This window comes from Heliconius melpomene, unplaced genomic scaffold (assembly GCF_056956725.1).
Source record: "Heliconius melpomene rosina isolate 202511_hmr_F unplaced genomic scaffold, ASM5695672v1 ptg000056l, whole genome shotgun sequence".
Classification (NCBI taxonomy): Eukaryota; Metazoa; Arthropoda; class Insecta; order Lepidoptera; family Nymphalidae; genus Heliconius; species Heliconius melpomene.
The window spans coordinates 233259-251979 of NW_028181879.1; positions in this window are offsets into that span (position 1 = coordinate 233259).

Here is an 18721-nt window from a genome sequence, read left to right on the forward strand (position 1 = left end):
GAAGGAGGGTCGCCCGGCGGATTCAGCCTCCGCCTACAGGCCCATCGTGCTCTTGAGCGAGATCGCCAAGCTCCTTGAGCGTGTTGTAGCCAGGAGGCTACAACACCATTTGGAGGGGACAGGTCCGGACCTCTCGGACCACCAGTATGGCTTCCGTAGGGGGCGATCGACGGCGGATGCCATACTGGAGGTAAAGTCCTATGCGCAGGATGCGGTGGCCCGAGGCAATGGAGTCTTGGCGGTGTCTTTAGACATCGCCAACGCCTTCAACTCCCTGCCATGGCCCTGCATAAAGGAGGCACTGTTATACTATCGTGTGCCTCCATACCTGCGCCGCGTCATTGGGGCTTACCTGTCCGGTAGGTCTGTGACCTTTCCAGCTCCTGGAGGAGGTTGGAAGGAGTTCGTTGTGTCGGCCGGTGTTCCACAAGGATCGGTGCTAGGTCCGATCCTCTGGAACATCGGATACGACTGGGTGCTGCGGGGCGGCACCCTGAGGGGGATAAAGATCCTCTGTTACGCCGATGACACGCTGGTCTTGGCGCAGCAGTGGACCTATCGAGAGGCGGCGGTCCTCGCGACTGCTGGAGTTGCGGAGGTAGTCGGCCGCATAAAGCGGCTGGGCTTGGAAGTCTCCCTCAACAAGTCCGAGGCAATCTACTTCCATGCTCCTCGAAAGGGCCCACCGGCAGATGCCCACATCGTCGTCGGTGGCGTCAAAATTGACGTTGCCCGGAGCATGAAGTACCTCGGACTTGTTCTGGATGGTCGGTGGAGTTTTCGGGGCCGCTTTACATCTTTGGCCCCGAAACTGTTGAAGACAGCGGCGGCACTGGCGCGCCTTTTCCCCAATGTGGATGGGCCGAGCGCCTCTAGCCGTCGGCTGTACACCGTAGTGGTCCGATCCGACCGGCACAACATCACTCTGCTGCGACGTGCGCAGAGGGTGATGGCCATCCGGGCGATACGGGGGTACCGGACCATCTCCGGTGAAGTGGCGTGCGTGCTGGCTGGAGTCATGCCGTGGGACCTGGATGCTCTTTCTCTGGCGTCGAGGCCTAGCGTCCGGGGAACCGGCAAGCCAAGCACGCACTGAGGAGGCGCGGGTAGCCGCGGTTGAAATGTGGGAAACTCGGCTGGCAAATCCATCTGCCGGCCTGAGGAAGATCGAGGCTGTTCGTCCAGTGTTCCGCCAGTGGTTAGCGCGGCGTCACGGCGTCCTAACCTTTCGCATGACACAGGTGCTCACGGGGCATGGCTGCTTCGGGGGTTACTTGTGTCGGATCGCCGGGAGGGAGCCCGACGCTCGCTGCCACCACTGCGACGACTGCCTCGATGAGACGGCCCAGCACACGTTGGAGGTGTGCTCAGCCTGGGCGTCTCAACGTCGCGCTTTGCGCGACGTCATAGGGGACGACCTTTCCCTGCCGGCCGTGGTCAAGGCTATGGCCGGCAGCGAGACGTCGTGGGATGCGGTCTCATCCTTCTGCGAGGCAGTGGTGCTCGAGAAGGAGTCGGCGGAACGGGCGAGGGAGGCTTTTGCCGAAGTCGCCATCCGCCGTAAGAGACCGGGTCGCCGGAGGGCGGCACACGATCGCCGCCTTCCGCCCTAATGTGCTAGAGGGCGGTCAGCTTGGGGAAGCTGACCGCCTACCAACCTGGCCCGAGTAGGCACGCACAGGTTGCTCCCGCGCGCTACTCCGAGCAGGCCGTCGAGGATGCCCACACACCCTTGACTCCGCGACGTCCGTCGCCAATTCCTGTCTGATCGGTTTGTTGGTAAAATGTTACAGCTGTCATCCCACCCTCTATGGTCCAAGCTATCTGATTTAGCGGACCTCATTCCTCCGGGCAGGCCCCTACCCTACTTGCTCAATAGTTTCCTGAAATTTACCTCTCTTCCTCATCCCTTGTCCTCTTCTCCGTCTAATCCTTAATTCAAAAATTAAAAAAATAAAATTTATATTATAAGATAATAAAATTATTGGTGAAATTTTTTGTCATGTTATTAAAATAAATCTATTAAATCATGATAATCCTTCTATAATATTAGGAAATCAAAAATGAAAAGGAACAGAACCTATTTTTATTAATATTGCAGAATTTATAATAATTGATAATAAATCATTAATAAATATTTTTATAAGAAATAAATTCAATAGGATAGAAAATAAAAAATTAATTGATGCAATAGATTGAGTTAAAAAATATTTTAAGGAAGCTTCTGAATTTAATAGATTATTGGGGGAAGAGATTAAGGGGATAAATCTAAGTAAATTAATTTCTAAGCCAATTCAGCATCCTAATCATGAATTTGATGAAATAGAAATTATAGTTCTGAAAAATAAAATAAATAAGAAAAATATTTTATTGGAATTATTAATTAATAAAATAAAAAATAAGAATAAAATATTCTAAAGATGAATTTAAATTCATGATAAAAAAATTATATTTTAGTGTAAAATGCACAATAATTTTTGTCTCGTGTGTGTCTCACTGTCGTGTGTGTTCTCTGTCATGCAGAGGTCACAGTGTGAGGAACCGGAGGGCGTGGTGTGTACTCACCCTACCGCCACGCAGGTGCAGTGATGTGATAGAAGCTGTATTTGCTATTTTAGGGGGTTTTGTTCATTGATATTCTCTAGTTATCTTTCTAGTTCCGAACTATACACACGTTGCCCCTATTTGTGCGCTAACTACCCTCAAGATGCCAATATCAAAGTGTAATACGTGTAACAAAAATATTACGAAAAAAAGACTCGGTATAACATGTAGCCGTTGTGAGAAGTGTGTTCATGGTACTACTACTTGTGCTAAACTCTCTGCAAAGCAATTAGCAACTCTTCGTAACGCCCCCGGACTGGAATGGAGCTGTGAAGAATGCTTGTGTAATGCCTCGCATAGATCATCTATCTCAATACAAGGCGATGATTCCGATGATGAAGAAGAAGAGGAACTTGTGTCCAGTAACAAAGCTGGATCGAAATTGATTCGCGAAATTTCCGCAGAAATGAAAAGAATAATAAAAAATGAGTTTGAAACATTAAAAAAAGAATTTGAAGTTTCGCTTAATTTTCTAAGTGATCAAATTTCAAGTATCGAGGAGTCTTTTAAAAAACATGAAAACAAAATAAAAATGCTAGAGAATAAAAATATTGAACTTCAAAACAGTAACAAACATCTTGAACTCCGCGTTGCGTCCGCGGAATTCAAACTACATGAAATAGAACAAAAGTCCCTCGGGAGTTCCTTGGAAATATCGGGATTACCAGAATCTGCACTACAAAAATCCAAAGAAGTCATAAAATCCATTGCTGTAAATTTAAAAATGGACGACGGTGACGTTAAATGCACACGTGTCGTGCAACCGCATAAAGAACGACCCGGATCGCTTATGGTGGAAATGAAGAACCAGCACATCAGGGATCAATGGTTAGCGGCAAATAAGCAGACACGGTCTACACTCGGTGACATTGTGCAAAGTGCGCCGCGTGAACTTACAAACACTCCGATATTTATTCGTGAAGCACTAACGCCCTATAATAAAATGTTATTATATAACAGTAAAAAACAGCTGAGTAATAATTTTGAATTCGTATGGTGCAGGAATGGCAAAATTTATGCAAGGAAAACAAAAGTGAGTAAAGTCCATATTATAAGATGTTTACTAGATATTGAAGCAATTTCAAAAATTGAAAAATAATTTTTCCTTGTGTAAATTTTGCTTTTTCTCATAATAAATATTAATAAGATGGATAACACAAATAACTCATCAGGAATAATAAAACTAAATAATTGTATAAATTGCAATAGCTTTATTAAAAAAATACCTAGCAGTCATATAAATCTTTTATGTATACATATAAATATTCGATCAATAGTTAAAAATTATTCAAAATTATTACAAATTCTAGACGTAACATTATATCCTATTGATATTATAATTTTAACGGAGGTAGGAGTGTCAGATGAAACTAGTAATTTATTTAACATTCCGGGATATAAAATGTACACAAAATTACGCAAAAATAAAAAAGGTGGCGGTATAATTACTTATATAAAAGATTATTTAAAGTTCACAGTTTATAACTATAATACATATTTGTTCGAGTCACTAGTAGGCACGATTAAAACTCCTTGTAACCAAGCTGTCACAATATGTGCTATTTATAGACCTCCCTCATATAATAAGCAACTTTTTGTATCTGAACTTTCACTACTTTTAAAAAATGTACCTACGTCATTAAATATTGTAATAGCAGGGGATATGAACCTTGACTTAAAAATATCATCAAGTATAAGAGATAATTATCTTGATCTGATGGCGGAGAACGGACTGTTTTGTGGTATTACAGAATATACGCGTATTGAAAAGAGATTAGAAACAATTACGAAATCGTGTATAGATCACATATTTGTAAGGTCGCGCGGGATCAGTCCGTTCACCGCTGCAGTCGACACTGTACTAGCGGACCATAGGCTTACCGTCGTTGCACTTTGCAACGTCTATGAATCACCGGTTAATAATTGTCAATTTAACAAACAAATGAATGTTTACGACTCTGTAATATTAAGAAAGGAACTATGTAATGCAAACTGGGAGCGCGTTGATGATTTAGGCACACCACTGGAAATATATACATATATTAAAGATTTATTTCAATCCGCATACTCGAAAGCTAGAAAAACTATTTGTAAAACTAAAAATAACTTACGCGTTGCACCCTGGATTAATAAAAACATTATTAATCTGTCTAAAAAAAGAGATAAGTTATTTAACAGGTGGAGACGTAATCCGTATAATGCTTACCTAAGACTACAATATAATAAGACGAGGAATAAAGTTCATAAAGTTATTGAATACTATAGAAATTTATATTATAAAAACAAAATAAATATGAATTATGGGAATACTAAAAAACTGTGGAATATACTAAATAAAATCTCGGGCAGAATATGCAAGTCAATTGACGAAGTAGTGTTGTCGGCATTTAATTGTACTAATTTGTCACCGAAAAAGATTGCGCAAATCTTCGCAGTAGGTTTTTCAGATGCCGTTAAAAAAATTATCCCAAATTGTAAATTAAAATTACTAGATAGTACAATAGATAATAATTATTCATCCATTTGTAGCATAAAATTTAAAAAAGCATCTGAAAATGACGTGTTAAAATTAATTAAAAATTTAAATGCTAATAAAGCCCCAGGTATTGATAGTATAAGAGGGTTTGAAGTTAAAGCATTGATGAAAAAAATCTGTAAACCTTTGGCCAAACTTATTAATACTAGCGTTGAAATGGGCACCTACCCGGATGAATTAAAAGCTGGTTGTGTGAGACCTGTCTATAAAAAAGGAAAACAAGATGATGTCAGCAATTATAGACCGATCTCGGTAACTTCTGTGTTAAATAAAATTACTGAAAAATTTATAAGTAATCAAATTCATTCTTTTTACGGAAAAAATGATATACTGAACAATACACAGTATGGTTTTCGACCAGGTAAAAATACGACAATGTTATTGTCAACATTTACGGACCAAGTAAATACGTGGTTGGATCAGAAACTACATGTTTTGGCGCTGTTTATTGACTTTTCCCGTGCTTTTGACACATTAAATCACAAAATACTTGCACGAAGATTAGAAAACACCGGAATACGGAGTCCATTGTTTAAATGGTGTGAAAATTACCTTAGAGATAGGAATTATTGCGTAAAAATAGGCGACAGTTTCAGCACTAGCATAAAAGTCTCGGAGGGCACGGCTCAAGGCTCTGTATTGGGGCCTTTACACTTTATAGCTTATATAAATAATATGAGTAATTTTTTTAACAATTGTATAACTTATCAATATGCTGACGATACTTGTTTGCTTGTAGCTGCTAAAGACGTGAATGAAGGAATAACATTATTACAGGAAGATTTCGATATGTTAAACAAATGGTGTCATGATAGTCATTTAGTATTAAATCCGCAAAAAACTAAATTGATACATATTCATTCTCCAAACCTCAAAGCAGGTAGCGATATGAATTGTAGTCTTATAGCTCACACTCACTGCTGCTTGCACAACCCCAGTAGCCACTGTGGCTGTCCTTCAATTGAAGTAGCACTATCCCATAAATATTTAGGATTAACTATTGATCACAACTTCAACTGGCATAAGCATATTAATTATGTATGTGATAAGCTAAGATCATTTTTGGCAAATATTTTTATTGTCAAGAATAGATTAACGTATAAGACTAAGATGATGCTTTATAACGCATTAGCTGACTCAATTATGTCATATGGACTTAGTAGTTACGGCAGAACGGACAAAACATACTTGAGTTACATATACCGGCTGCAGGTTAGAATATTGAAGAACATCGTCCCTTTAAAAATTAAATTGCAAGCGGCAACTGATGAAAACCTTCTCTTTAAATACTGCCAAGTTATTCCCCTTTATGATAAAATTAATTTTACAATATTAAAAGAAAATTATTTCGACTTGCAGTTTCAAAATAAAATCTCTCATAAAATTGCAACACGTAATATCACACAAAACAGATTAGTTTCACTATCAGCTAGTAACAAATACGGACAGCGCACCCGGGCATACATGGTTCCTAACTTAATAAATAATTTAGACCCTAGAATAAGAAGTATAATTACTGAGAGGAGCTTAAATCAATTATTAAAAAAATATTATTTAAATCTATAATTTAGACGAGTTTTGGTACTCGAGACAAACCTTCGTGGTTTTTTGTAGTGCCTTCATCAATGTAAATATATAGTTGTATGGATATTTGATAGAAATAAATAAAAAAAAAAAAAAATTTACTGGATTATTATTAAATCCTTATTTATTAAAAATTCAATTTATTTCCATATTTATTGGTGTTAATTTAACATTTTTTCCTCAACATTTTTTAGGATTAGCTGGTATACCCCGTCGTTATTCTGATTACCCAGATAATTTTATATCATAAAACTATGAAAAAATGCTCAGAAAAAAGAAATGAAGAAAAAGATTTCAGAAATAATAAATAAAATGAATGAATGAAAAACTTAAGCCCACGTAAGTTGTGGAAATTTCTGGAATGGCTAGGCATTGGCCGGCAACGTAAGGATTTGAATTGCAATCTAGACGTTGATGCCTTGAATAAACACTTTGCCTCGATAACATCTATGGACAACACAATTAAAGCAAATACATTGAATTATATCAACTCCTTGCCGTCTCCCACAATCGTTCCTTTTAACTTTGCTTCTATAACCTCATCCCAGGTAAGAAACAGTATCCTAGCCATCAAATCTGATGCTTCTGGTTATGATGGCATCAACCGCAAAATGATTATTTTGCCCTTGGAAGTCTTAGTTCCAGTCATTACCCATATTTAAAATTTTTCTATTTCCCATAACACTTTTCCCAGTTTGTGGCGCATTGCCCGCGTTATATTTATTATCAATTATTATAAATTCTGCAATATTAATAAAAATAGGTTCTGTTCCTTTTCATTTTTGATTTCCTAATATTATAGAAGGATTATCATGATTTAATAGATTTATTTTAATAACATGACAAAAAATTTCTATTGAGCAAGTAGGGTAGGGTCCTGCCCGGAGGAATGAGGTCCGCTAAATCAGATAGCTTGGACCATAGGGGGTGGGATGACAGCTGTAACATTTTACCAACAAACCGATCAGACAGGAATTGGCAACGGATAGGATAAGGAGGATCAACACACTCAACCTGCAGTGCGTTGGTGGGAGAAGACTTCATTGCACCTATAATAATTCGTAGGCATTTGTATTGGATCCTATTGAGTTTTTCAGTAGCAACTTTGTTAAAGGGGTCTAAAACAAATAATCCGTAGTCAATGTGACTACGGATAATGGCATTGTACAGTAGTTTGAGAGTATAAGGGTGTGCACGCCACCACACACCAGACACAGCTCTTAAAGCGTTGATGCCGTTTTCACATTTTTTACTGACATGTTCAGCATGGGCAATTCCGTTCAGTCTTTTATCGAGAATCATGCCTCAGAATTTAACATTTTCTGCTAATTGGATAGTATTATCCCAATACCCACTAAAACCTCACGGTGCTCCTCCTCGACCGCCACTGGCCGCGAGACGCGGCGGCGGGAGCCTGCAAGGCACGTCGCGGAGTCAAGGGTGTGTGGGCACCCTCGACGGCCTGCTCGGAGTAGCGCGCGGGAGCAACCTGTGCGTGCCTACTCGGGCCAGGTTGGTAGGCGGTCAGCTTCCCCAAGCTGACCGCCCTCTAGCACATTAGGGCGGAAAGCGGCGATCGTGTGCCGCCCTCCGGCGACCCGGTCTCTTACGGCGGATGGCGACTTCGGCAAAAGCCTCCCTCGCCCGTTCCGCCGACTCCTTCTCGAGCACCACTGCCTCGCAGAAGGATGAGACCGCATCCCACGACGTCTCGCTGCCGGCCATAGCCTTGACCACGGCCGGCAGGGAAAGGTCGTCCCCTATGACGTCGCGCTTTGCGCGACGTCATAGGGGACGACCAGGCTGAGCACACCTCCAACGTGTGCTGGGCCGTCTCATCGAGGCAGTCGTCGCAGTGGTGGCAGCGAGCGTCGGGCTCCCTCCCGGCGATCCGACACAAGTAACCCCCGAAGCAGCCATGCCCCGAGAGCACCTGTGTCATGCGGAAGGTTAGGACGCCGTGACGCCGCGCTAACCACTGGCGGAACACTGGACGAACAGCCTCGATCGTCCTCAGGCCGGCAGTTGGTGTTGCCAGCCGAGTTTCCCACAACTCCATTGCGGCTACCCGCACCTCCTCAGTGCGTGCCTGGCTTGCCGGTTCCCCGGACACTAGGCCTATTATTTCTTCATTTGGTTCATATATTTCATTATTTTCCATAATTTTAATTATTATTATTATTTGAGAATCAATAATTAATCAACGAATAATCCTATTTTCATTAAATATACCATCCTCTATTGAATGATATCAAAATTTACCTCCTTCTGAACATTCTTATAATGAACTTCCTATTTTAAGAAATTTCTAATATGGCAGATTATATTGAATGGATTTAAACCCCATTTATAAAGGAATATCCTTTTTTTAGAAATGGCAACCTGATCTAATTTAAATTACCAAAATAGAGCTTCTCCATTAATAGAACAAATTATTTGAAAAAAAAGATTTCAGAAATAATAAATAAAATTATTCCTCACCGTAAACCTTTTGATACTATAATAGTATGTTTTCCTTGGAATGTTCTTTCTCGACAAATATCTCGTCATCATTGAAATATAGTTAATAAAAAAGTAAAAAAAAAATTTTTAGTTAAACGGTTTTATATTGCAGATAAATGTACTAAAAGCTAAAAAATAATTTCATAGAAATTATGATTACTAAAATTTAATCCTGGGGCACGTCCAATATCTACAATTGAAAGACATAGCGTGAGACTTCACCCACCTAGTGGTAAGTAGCAAGTGTCCCCACGATTTTATTTTAGTAATCATAATTTCTATGAAATTATTTTTTAGCTTTTAGTACATTTATCTGCAATATAAAACCGTTTAACTAAAAATTTTTTTTTTACTTTTTTATTTTTAAGTTTTTAGTTTTTATTTCTCATGCTATTCAATTCGTTGAAATGAGGCTCGATGTCTCATTATTGCAAGGTTAATGGAGAATGTTACGAACGACCCCCCCAGAGGTCCAATAGAGGGACAAGGCTATGTACAACAAGATGTGCCTGAATCTTGAGGGGAAAACGCTAACGACATATCATTTTTATCCACCTAGTGCCATACAGTTCTCGGCGCGCTTTTACCTTTTACCTTGGGTGGTACCCCTAGCGACGTATCATTTTTAGGCACCCCATAGCCACAGTCCTCGACAGGATACCAGATCTTGACTTAGGTGGGAGATTCATATTGTAATTGTGTATAGTATACTGTATTATACTTACCAAGCCCTTTATTTTGATACCCATATTGATGGGATTGAAAACTACATTATCCGCCATTTTGTAGCAGTGGCCATCTTTGATTTTGATTTTGTATAGTGCACTGAATTCTACTTGACAAGCCCTTTCATTTGATACCCATATTGATGGGATCGAAAAAACTAACTTGTCCGCCATCTTGTAGCGGCGGCCATCTTGGATTTTGATTTTGTATAGTCCACTGAATTCTGCTTGACAAGCCCTTTCATTTGATACCCGTATTGATAGGATTGAAAAAAACTAACTTGTCCGCCATCTTATAGTGGCGGCCATCTTGGATTTTGATTTTGTATAGTCCACTGAATTCTACTTGACAAGCCCTTTCATTTGATATCCATATTGATGGGATTGAAAAAAACTAAGTTGTCCGCCATCTTGTAGCGGCGGCCATCTTGGATTCACAATAATATTGTATATGGATAATTATATTGTCACCAGAATCAAAGGCGTATACCAAATTTCAGATTAATCGGTTAACGGGAAGAGGGTTAAATTTCAATTACTAAATTTGACCCAAACAAACAAACAAACGGGGTGAGCTAAATAAAACCGTTTAATAATACGATAATATATCCAATAAATAATAAGTTTATATTAAAATTATGAAATTATTTTACTAAACCAGTTACTAAGGTTATTACTCCAATAGCTCCTGTTAAGGGTCAAGGTCTATAGTCAACTAAGTGATAGGGATGATTATGATTAGACATTAATTTACTTCTCTAGAATAAAGAGTTCCTAAAATAGAAATTACATAAGATTGAATAATTGCTACGGCAGATTCAAGAATTAATAATAAAATTTGAACAATAATTAAAATAATTAATAAATAATTAAGTATTTTAATACCTGTATTACTTAATAAAGTTAAAAGTAAATGACCTGCAATTATATTAGCTGTTAATCGAACTGCTAAAGTTCCAGGTCGAATAATATTACTAATAGTTTCAATTAGTACTATAAAAGGTATTAAAATAGTTGGTGTTCCCTGAGGAATTATATGAATAAATATATGTTGTGTATTATTTAATCATCCATAAATTATAAATCTTAATCATAATGTTAAAGATAATGAAAGGGATACATTAAGATGACTTGTTCTAGTAAAAATATATGGGAATAAACCTAAAAAAATATTAAATAAAATAAAAAAGAATAATGAAATAAAAATAAAAGTTGATCCATTAATTCTATTTGGTCCTAATAAAGTTTTAAATTCATTATGAAGTTTATTAGAAATAAAATTTCATAATAAATAATGACGATTAGGAAAAAATCAGAAAGATAAAGGAATAAATAATAATCCAATAAATGTTCTAATTCAATTAAATGAGAAATTAAATAAATTTGTTGAAGGATCAAAAATTGAAAAAAGATTATTTATCATTTTCAAAAAAATTTTTTGAAATTATTTTTCTTATTTTTTTTTAAATTAAAATTATTTTTATAATTTAAAATAAAATAATTTATAATTATTAAACTAATAAAAATAGAAATAAAAAATAATAATGAAATTATTCAATTGATAGGTATTATTTGAGGAATGTGGTGTGAGTGGTGATGGTGGTGGTAGTGGTTGTCAACGAGTGGTTATGATTGTTCTATGTAAAACTTCATTTAATTAGCTATTATTTTTGTGCAAAGTTACATTTTGGTATATTGACAAGAACAAACATAAAAAGTATTCGGGTGAATTCGGAATCTCCCTTTTTTGAAGTTGGTTGAAAATGAGAACATCCTCTTTTTTGAGATTGGTTGAAAAGAAATGCAACGATCAGGAATCTCACTTCTGACATCAATTTAAAAAGTTTTTGCTTGTAACTATTACAGTATAATTAATTTTTGACCAACAAAAACAAACTTTCTCAATTTTCTCCGGATTCCATAATCGAAACCTAACCAAACTTTCACCAAATTATCCTTGAAGTGTATCCTTTCAAATAAAAAAAGAATCATCAAAATCGGTTGGCGCGACATTGAGTTATTCGGCTATTAGTCGCGCACATGCATAATGCAAATTTAAGACTTATGTGATTTTCTCATGGATACCATTGTCAGACATGGACAAAAAAAAAATATGACCATTCGGGAAGCTATACCTTTTAAATAAAAAAAAAATATTAAAATTGGTTCACCCAGTTAAAAGTTATGAGGTAACAAACATAAAAAAAAAAAAAAATACAGTCGAATTGATAACCTCCTTTTCTTACAGAAGTCGGTTAAAAAAGGATTATTATTCATTATAAGAATGTTCAGAAGGAGGTAAATTTTGATATCATTCAATAGAGGATGGTATATTTAATGAAAATAGGATTATTCGTTGATTAATTATTGATTCTCAAATAATAATAATAATTAAAATTATGGAAAATAATGAAATATATGAACCAAATGAAGAAATAATAGGCCTAGTGTCCGGGGAACCGGCAAGCCAGGCACGCACTGAGGAGGTGCGGGTAGCCGCAATGGAGTTGTGGGAAACTCGGCTGGCAACACCAACTGCCGGCCTGAGGACGATCGAGGCTGTTCGTCCAGTGTTCCGCCAGTGGTTAGCGCGGCGTCACGGCGTCCTAACCTTCCGCATGACACAGGTGCTCACGGGGCATGGCTGCTTCGGGGGTTACTTGCGTCGGATCGCCGGGAGGGAGCCCGACGCTCGCTGCCACCGCTGCGACGACTGTCTCGATGAGACGGCCCAGCACACGTTGGAGGTGTGCTCAGCCTGGGCGTCTCAACGTCGCGCTTTGCGCGACGTCATAGGGGACGACCTTTCCCTGCCGGCCGTGGTCAAGGCTATGGCCGGCAGCGAGACGTCGTGGGATGCGGTCTCATCCTTCTGCGAGGCAGTGGTGCTCGAGAAGGAGTCGGCGGAACGGGCGAGGGAGGCTTTTGCCGAAGTCGCCATCCGCCGTAAGAGACCGGGTCGCCGAAGGGCGACACACGATCGCCGCCTTCCGCCCTAATGTGCTAGAGGGCGGTCAGCTTGGGGAAGCTGACCGCCTACCAACCTGGCCCGAGTAGGCACGCACAGGTTGCTCCCGCGCGCTACTCCGAGCAGGCCGTCGAGGGTGCCCACACACCCTTGACTCCGCGACGTGCCTTGCAGGCTCCCGCCGCCGCGTTTCGCGGAAGACTCACGTCCCCGTGTCTCGCGGCCAGTGGCGGTCGAGGAGGAGCACCGTGAGGTTTTAGTGGGTATTGGGATAATACTATCCAATTAGCAGAAAATGTTAAATTCTTAGGCATGATTCTCGATAAAAGACTGAACGGAATTGCCCATGCTGAACATGTCAGTAAAAAATGTGAAAACGGCATCAACGCTTTAAGAGCTGTGTCTGGTGTGTGGTGGCGTGCACACTCTTATACTCTCAAACTACTGTACAATGCCATTATCCGTAGTCACATTGACTACGGATTATTTGTTTTAGACCCCTTTAACAAAGTTGCTACTGAAAAACTCAATAGGATCCAATACAAATGCCTACGAATTATTATAGGTGCAATGAAGTCTTCTCCCACCAACGCACTGCAGGTTGAGTGTGTTGATCCTCCTTATCCTATCCGTCGCCAATTCCTGTCTGATCGGTTTGTTGGTAAAATGTTACAGCTGTCATCCCACCCTCTATGGTCCAAGCTATCTGATTTAGCGGACCTCATTCCTCCGGGCAGGCCCCTACACTACTTGCTCAATAGTTTCCTGAAATTTACCTCTCTTCCTCATCCCTTGTGCTCTTCTCCGTCTAATCCTTAATTTAAAAATTAAAAAAATAAAATTTATATTATAAGATAATAAAATTATTGGTGAATTTTTTTGTCATATTATTAAAATAAATCTATTAAATCATGATAATCCTTCTATAATATTAGGAAATCAAAAATGAAAAGGAACAGAACCTATTTTTATTAATATTGCAGAATTTATAATAATTGATAATAAATCATTAATAAATATTTTTATAAGAAATAAATTCAATAGGATAGAAAATAAAAAAATAATTGATGCAATAGATTGAGTTAAAAAATATTTTAAGGAAGCTTCTGAATTTAATAGATTATTGGGGGAAGAGATTAAGGGGATAAATCTAAGTAAATTAATTTCTAAGCCAATTCAGCATCCTAATCATGAATTTGATGAAATAGAAATTATAGTTCTGAAAAATAAAATAAATAAGAAAAATATTTTATTGGAATTATTAATTAATAAAATAAAAAATCAGAATAAAATATTCTAAAGATGAATTTAAATTCATGATAAAAGAATTATATTTTAGTGTAAAATGCACAATAATTTTTGAAATTATTAGATATAGTTTAATTCTATAAAATATAATAAAGGTAAAAAATTACATTATTAAACGGTTTTATTTAGCTCACCCCGTTTGTTTGTTTGTTTGGGTCAAATTTAGTAATTGAAATTTAACCCTCTTCCCGTTAACCGATTAATCTGAAATTTGGTATACGCCTTTGATTCTGGTGACAATACAATTATCCATATTCAATATTATTGTGAATCCAAGATGGCCGCCGCTACAAGATGGCGGACAACTTAGTTTTTTTCAATCCCATCAATATGGATATCAAATGAAAGGGCTTGTCAAGTAGAATTCAGTGGACTATACAAAATCAAAATCCAAGATGGCCGCCACTATAAGATGGCGGACAAGTTAGTTTTTTTCAATCCTATCAATACGGGTATCAAATGAAAGGGCTTGTCAAGCAGAATTCAGTGGACTATACAAAATCAAAATCCAAGATGGCCGCCGCTACAAGATGGCGGACAAGTTAGTTTTTTCGATCCCATCAATATGGGTATCAAATGAAAGGGCTTGTCAAGTAGAATTCAGTGCACTATACAAAATCAAAATCAAAGATGGCCACTGCTACAAAATGGCGGATAATGTAGTTTTCAATCCCATCAATATGGGTATCAAAATAAAGGGCTTGGTAAGTATAATACAGTATACTATACATAATTACAATATGAATCTCCCACCTAAGTCAAGATCTGGTATCCTGTCGAGGACTGTGGCTATAGGGTGCCTAAAAATGATACGTCGCTAGGGGTACCACCCAAGGTAAAAGGTAAAAGCGCGCCGAGAACTGTATGGCACTAGGTGGATAAAAATGATATGTCGTTAGCGTTTTCCCCTCAAGATTCAGGCACATCTTGTTGTACATAGCCTTGTCCCTCTATTGGACCTCTGGGGGGGTCGTTCGTAACATTCTCCATTAACCTTGCAATAATGAGACATCGAGCCTCATTTCAACGAATTGAATAGCATGAGAAATAAAAACTAAAAACTTAAAAATAAAAAAGTAAAAAAAAATTTTTTAGTTAAACGGTTTTATATTGCAGATAAATGTACTAAAAGCTAAAAAATAATTTCATAGAAATTATGATTACTAAAATAAAATCGTGGGGACACTTGCTACTTACCACTAGGTGGGTGAAGACTCACGCTATGTCTTTCAATTGTAGATATTGGACGTGCCCCACGATTAAATTTTAGTAATCATAATTTCTATGAAATCATTTTTTAGCTTTTAGTACATTTATCTGCAATATAAAACCGTTTAACTAAAAATTTTTTTTTTACTTTTTTATTTATCCTATCAGAATAATCCTTTTATCAGGCACTTTATTTTTAAAAAAAAGGGATTTCCTTTATATTTGGGGTATGAACCCAAAAGCTTATTTTAGCTTTTTTTTATTTGTTAAGTAATACTTTTTGCGCCTTACGATAATTTCTTGCATAAGTCCTGCACTTTTAATGGTTGCCTGTAAGAGATCACTTGCAGTGATAAGGCCGCCATTGCACATGTTAATTTAAGTACCTATGTATCCTTCCTTTTCTTTTCTTTTCTATTTTTTTTTTTCTGTGTAAATTTTATATATATATATATATATATTTTTTCAATGCAATAAAGTATTATTATTATTATTATTTTTTTTAATTAATTAATTATTATTTAATTAATATTATATTTATAATATAATTTTTTAAATAATTATTAATCGTTTATTATATATTTTAATTTTTAATATGAATATTATAAAAATAAGAGAAAGAAAAATATTAAAAATTTAATAATTAATATTAATATATATATACATTAATTAAATTTATTATTATATATATATATACGTCGGAGTTGGGTGGATTTCCCTCGCACATAGTTTTGAGTGCCCGGTCTACTGTGTGCTTTAGTGGATAATGTTGGCATGAGTAAACACAATTTGTGATATTACGAATTAATTACAACACCGTAATCAATACACAAGAAAGCAGCTACCGCTATCCCAGTAGGTAGATACACAACACGGAACGCGGGACAGTTTCAGTGTCGTCTGCACCGGCTGACTGCCAAACACAAAGTGAGTCGATGTCCGTCGGCCACGCTTCGACTCGCCCCTTCCATACCAATGCATAACACTAACTCTGTCGTCACTTACCGCCGGCACCTTCCCACGCATTCCCGCGGGTTGTATACCACCTTGAAGGCCCCTCGGAGCCCGAACGATCGACACCAGTTTCAACTGAATCCGAGCGGGGAAAACTGAAAAAATCGGTTTTCGCCACTTACCGCCCGCACCTTCGGGGTCGGGGTCTTCTGGTGAAGAAGAGCCAGATAGACCGGCGCCAAAAGTGGTTGCCATGAGGAGACGGAAAGGTCTCGGTGAGGCAGAAAGGAAGGAGTAGCCGCTGAGGTCAGAACAGGAGGTGTCTGACAGCGCTGCGGCCGTACTGGCCAGGGCTAGCGGACGGATCAGGTGGTGGACAGCGTAGCGGTGATAAGGAAGGTTGCCAGCAGATCGGGCAACCTTAACCCTTTGTATGTCAATGACGTTTTTTTTACTTAAATGATGTTTTTCAGATGTGTTTTAATAAATAAAAAAACCCATATTTTTTAATTTTTGCGAAATTTGATTTATATACCTAGGAAATTAAAATAAAGGGAGTGTTACAGATATGTCACACTGTCTTATGAAGGCATAATAAAAATAAGATTTGTGAAAAGTTTTAAAACAGTTATTTTGCTTATTGTAACAAAATAAAACCAGCTTCATGCTGTATCCTGTACAGAGAAGGGTAGGCAGAGAGAACCTAGTGTTAAGTCATTCCGTTCCCCAATATCTTCCGCCAAATGCGATGACTTTCTGCCGAATTGAGAGAGGCATTGCGTGTTGAGTGGCAGAACTCAGCGCCGCGCTTTTTCTACGCATAATAACATAATGCTACGCCATATGTTTCACAAACTGTTGTGAACTCCAGAACATCAGAACATCAGAAATCTTGGGCATTCTTAATTTTTGCTTGGTCTCACAATGGTCTCACATTTCTTTTTTTTCATTTTATCGTATCTGGAAACTTGGGTCTTCGGCAGTTCATCCATGAAGGTTAATGAACGCGTGACTACTTTGTTATCTTTCCAGGCAACGCTGATGCTGCCAACATATTCTACAGAATACCCATGATCTTTTTTTGAGATGTCATTGTCAGCGGGCAGTTTGCAATTAGGTATGCGATATATGCGACGACGTACCGTTCTAATATTTCTCTAAAGGCACTTTTTGACTTGTATTATTCAGTATTTCAACGACAGGTCTAATCTTGAAGAGTCAATCCTGGTCAGCGCTTCGAAACTCTAGGAAGATGTACTAACGACATTATATACAGCAGCCCAATGTCTTGTTGAATAACCGTCTCCGTGGCACGAAAAGAAATATTTAGATCTTTCTGAACAATATAAAGATGTGTTTTATTAGTAATCTTGGCTATAGAACTTATAGAGATTAAGGAAATAGTTCGTTTTAGAACTGAAAAAGAGTATTAAGCTCTAAAAATTCTTACGGAAGCAACATCAGCGCCCGTAAATTGGAGTAGTTGCTCATTTAGTTTAAGTTCCTCTTTCTCCATGTAATATTCAGTTTTTCTCTATTTTGACGACGTGAAGAATTTTCTGGCTGCGAAGGTGTTGTAATAATGGCTAGTTGCTGGGAAACAATAGCATCGTACTCTATATTTTCAATAATATTGTCGATATCCAACTCCAGAGTTTCTTCAAATGAGATTTCTAGATTCGAAACGAAATCTGGATCTACAATTCTATCATCATCTTCGAAGCCATCTTCACTATCCTCATAGTTGAAGAGAATCTCCGTAATTTTGTCATCTATGAGATTTCGGGAAGCCATCCTGTCGAAAAGACAAAAGATCAATATACTGCACTATATGAACATAATAACACAATGTGACAGAAATGGTACATACAGAAAATTTAAAATTTTACCATCAATTATCAAATATTATGATACACAAATGTAATATAGAAATCAATATATACTTACCTGTTTATTCACAAAAATCTTTTGTATTTAGACATGTTTTTGTATTTTTTTTTAATTTTTAAATATTTGGTTGTTAACGTGTGTTCCAAATCGGCGGCAACTGAAGTTCGATTTTATTTCACTACTTGTAACAACATTTAGTTGTCAAATATTATACTAAAATGTAATGATAGGTTCGTAACGGATAAGACATATTGAATTAAAAGTAAATAAAACATCAATTTGAGATTTTATAAGGAGTTGATCGGTTTGTTACAGTAATGTCACACGATCATACAAAGGGTTAAAGGAACTTTCACCAAGGCCTTTTGACGGATACCGGCCCGAGTGGGGACTCGAGCGGGTTATGTGGGACTCGTGGACCGGCTGAAGGCCAATCCCAAT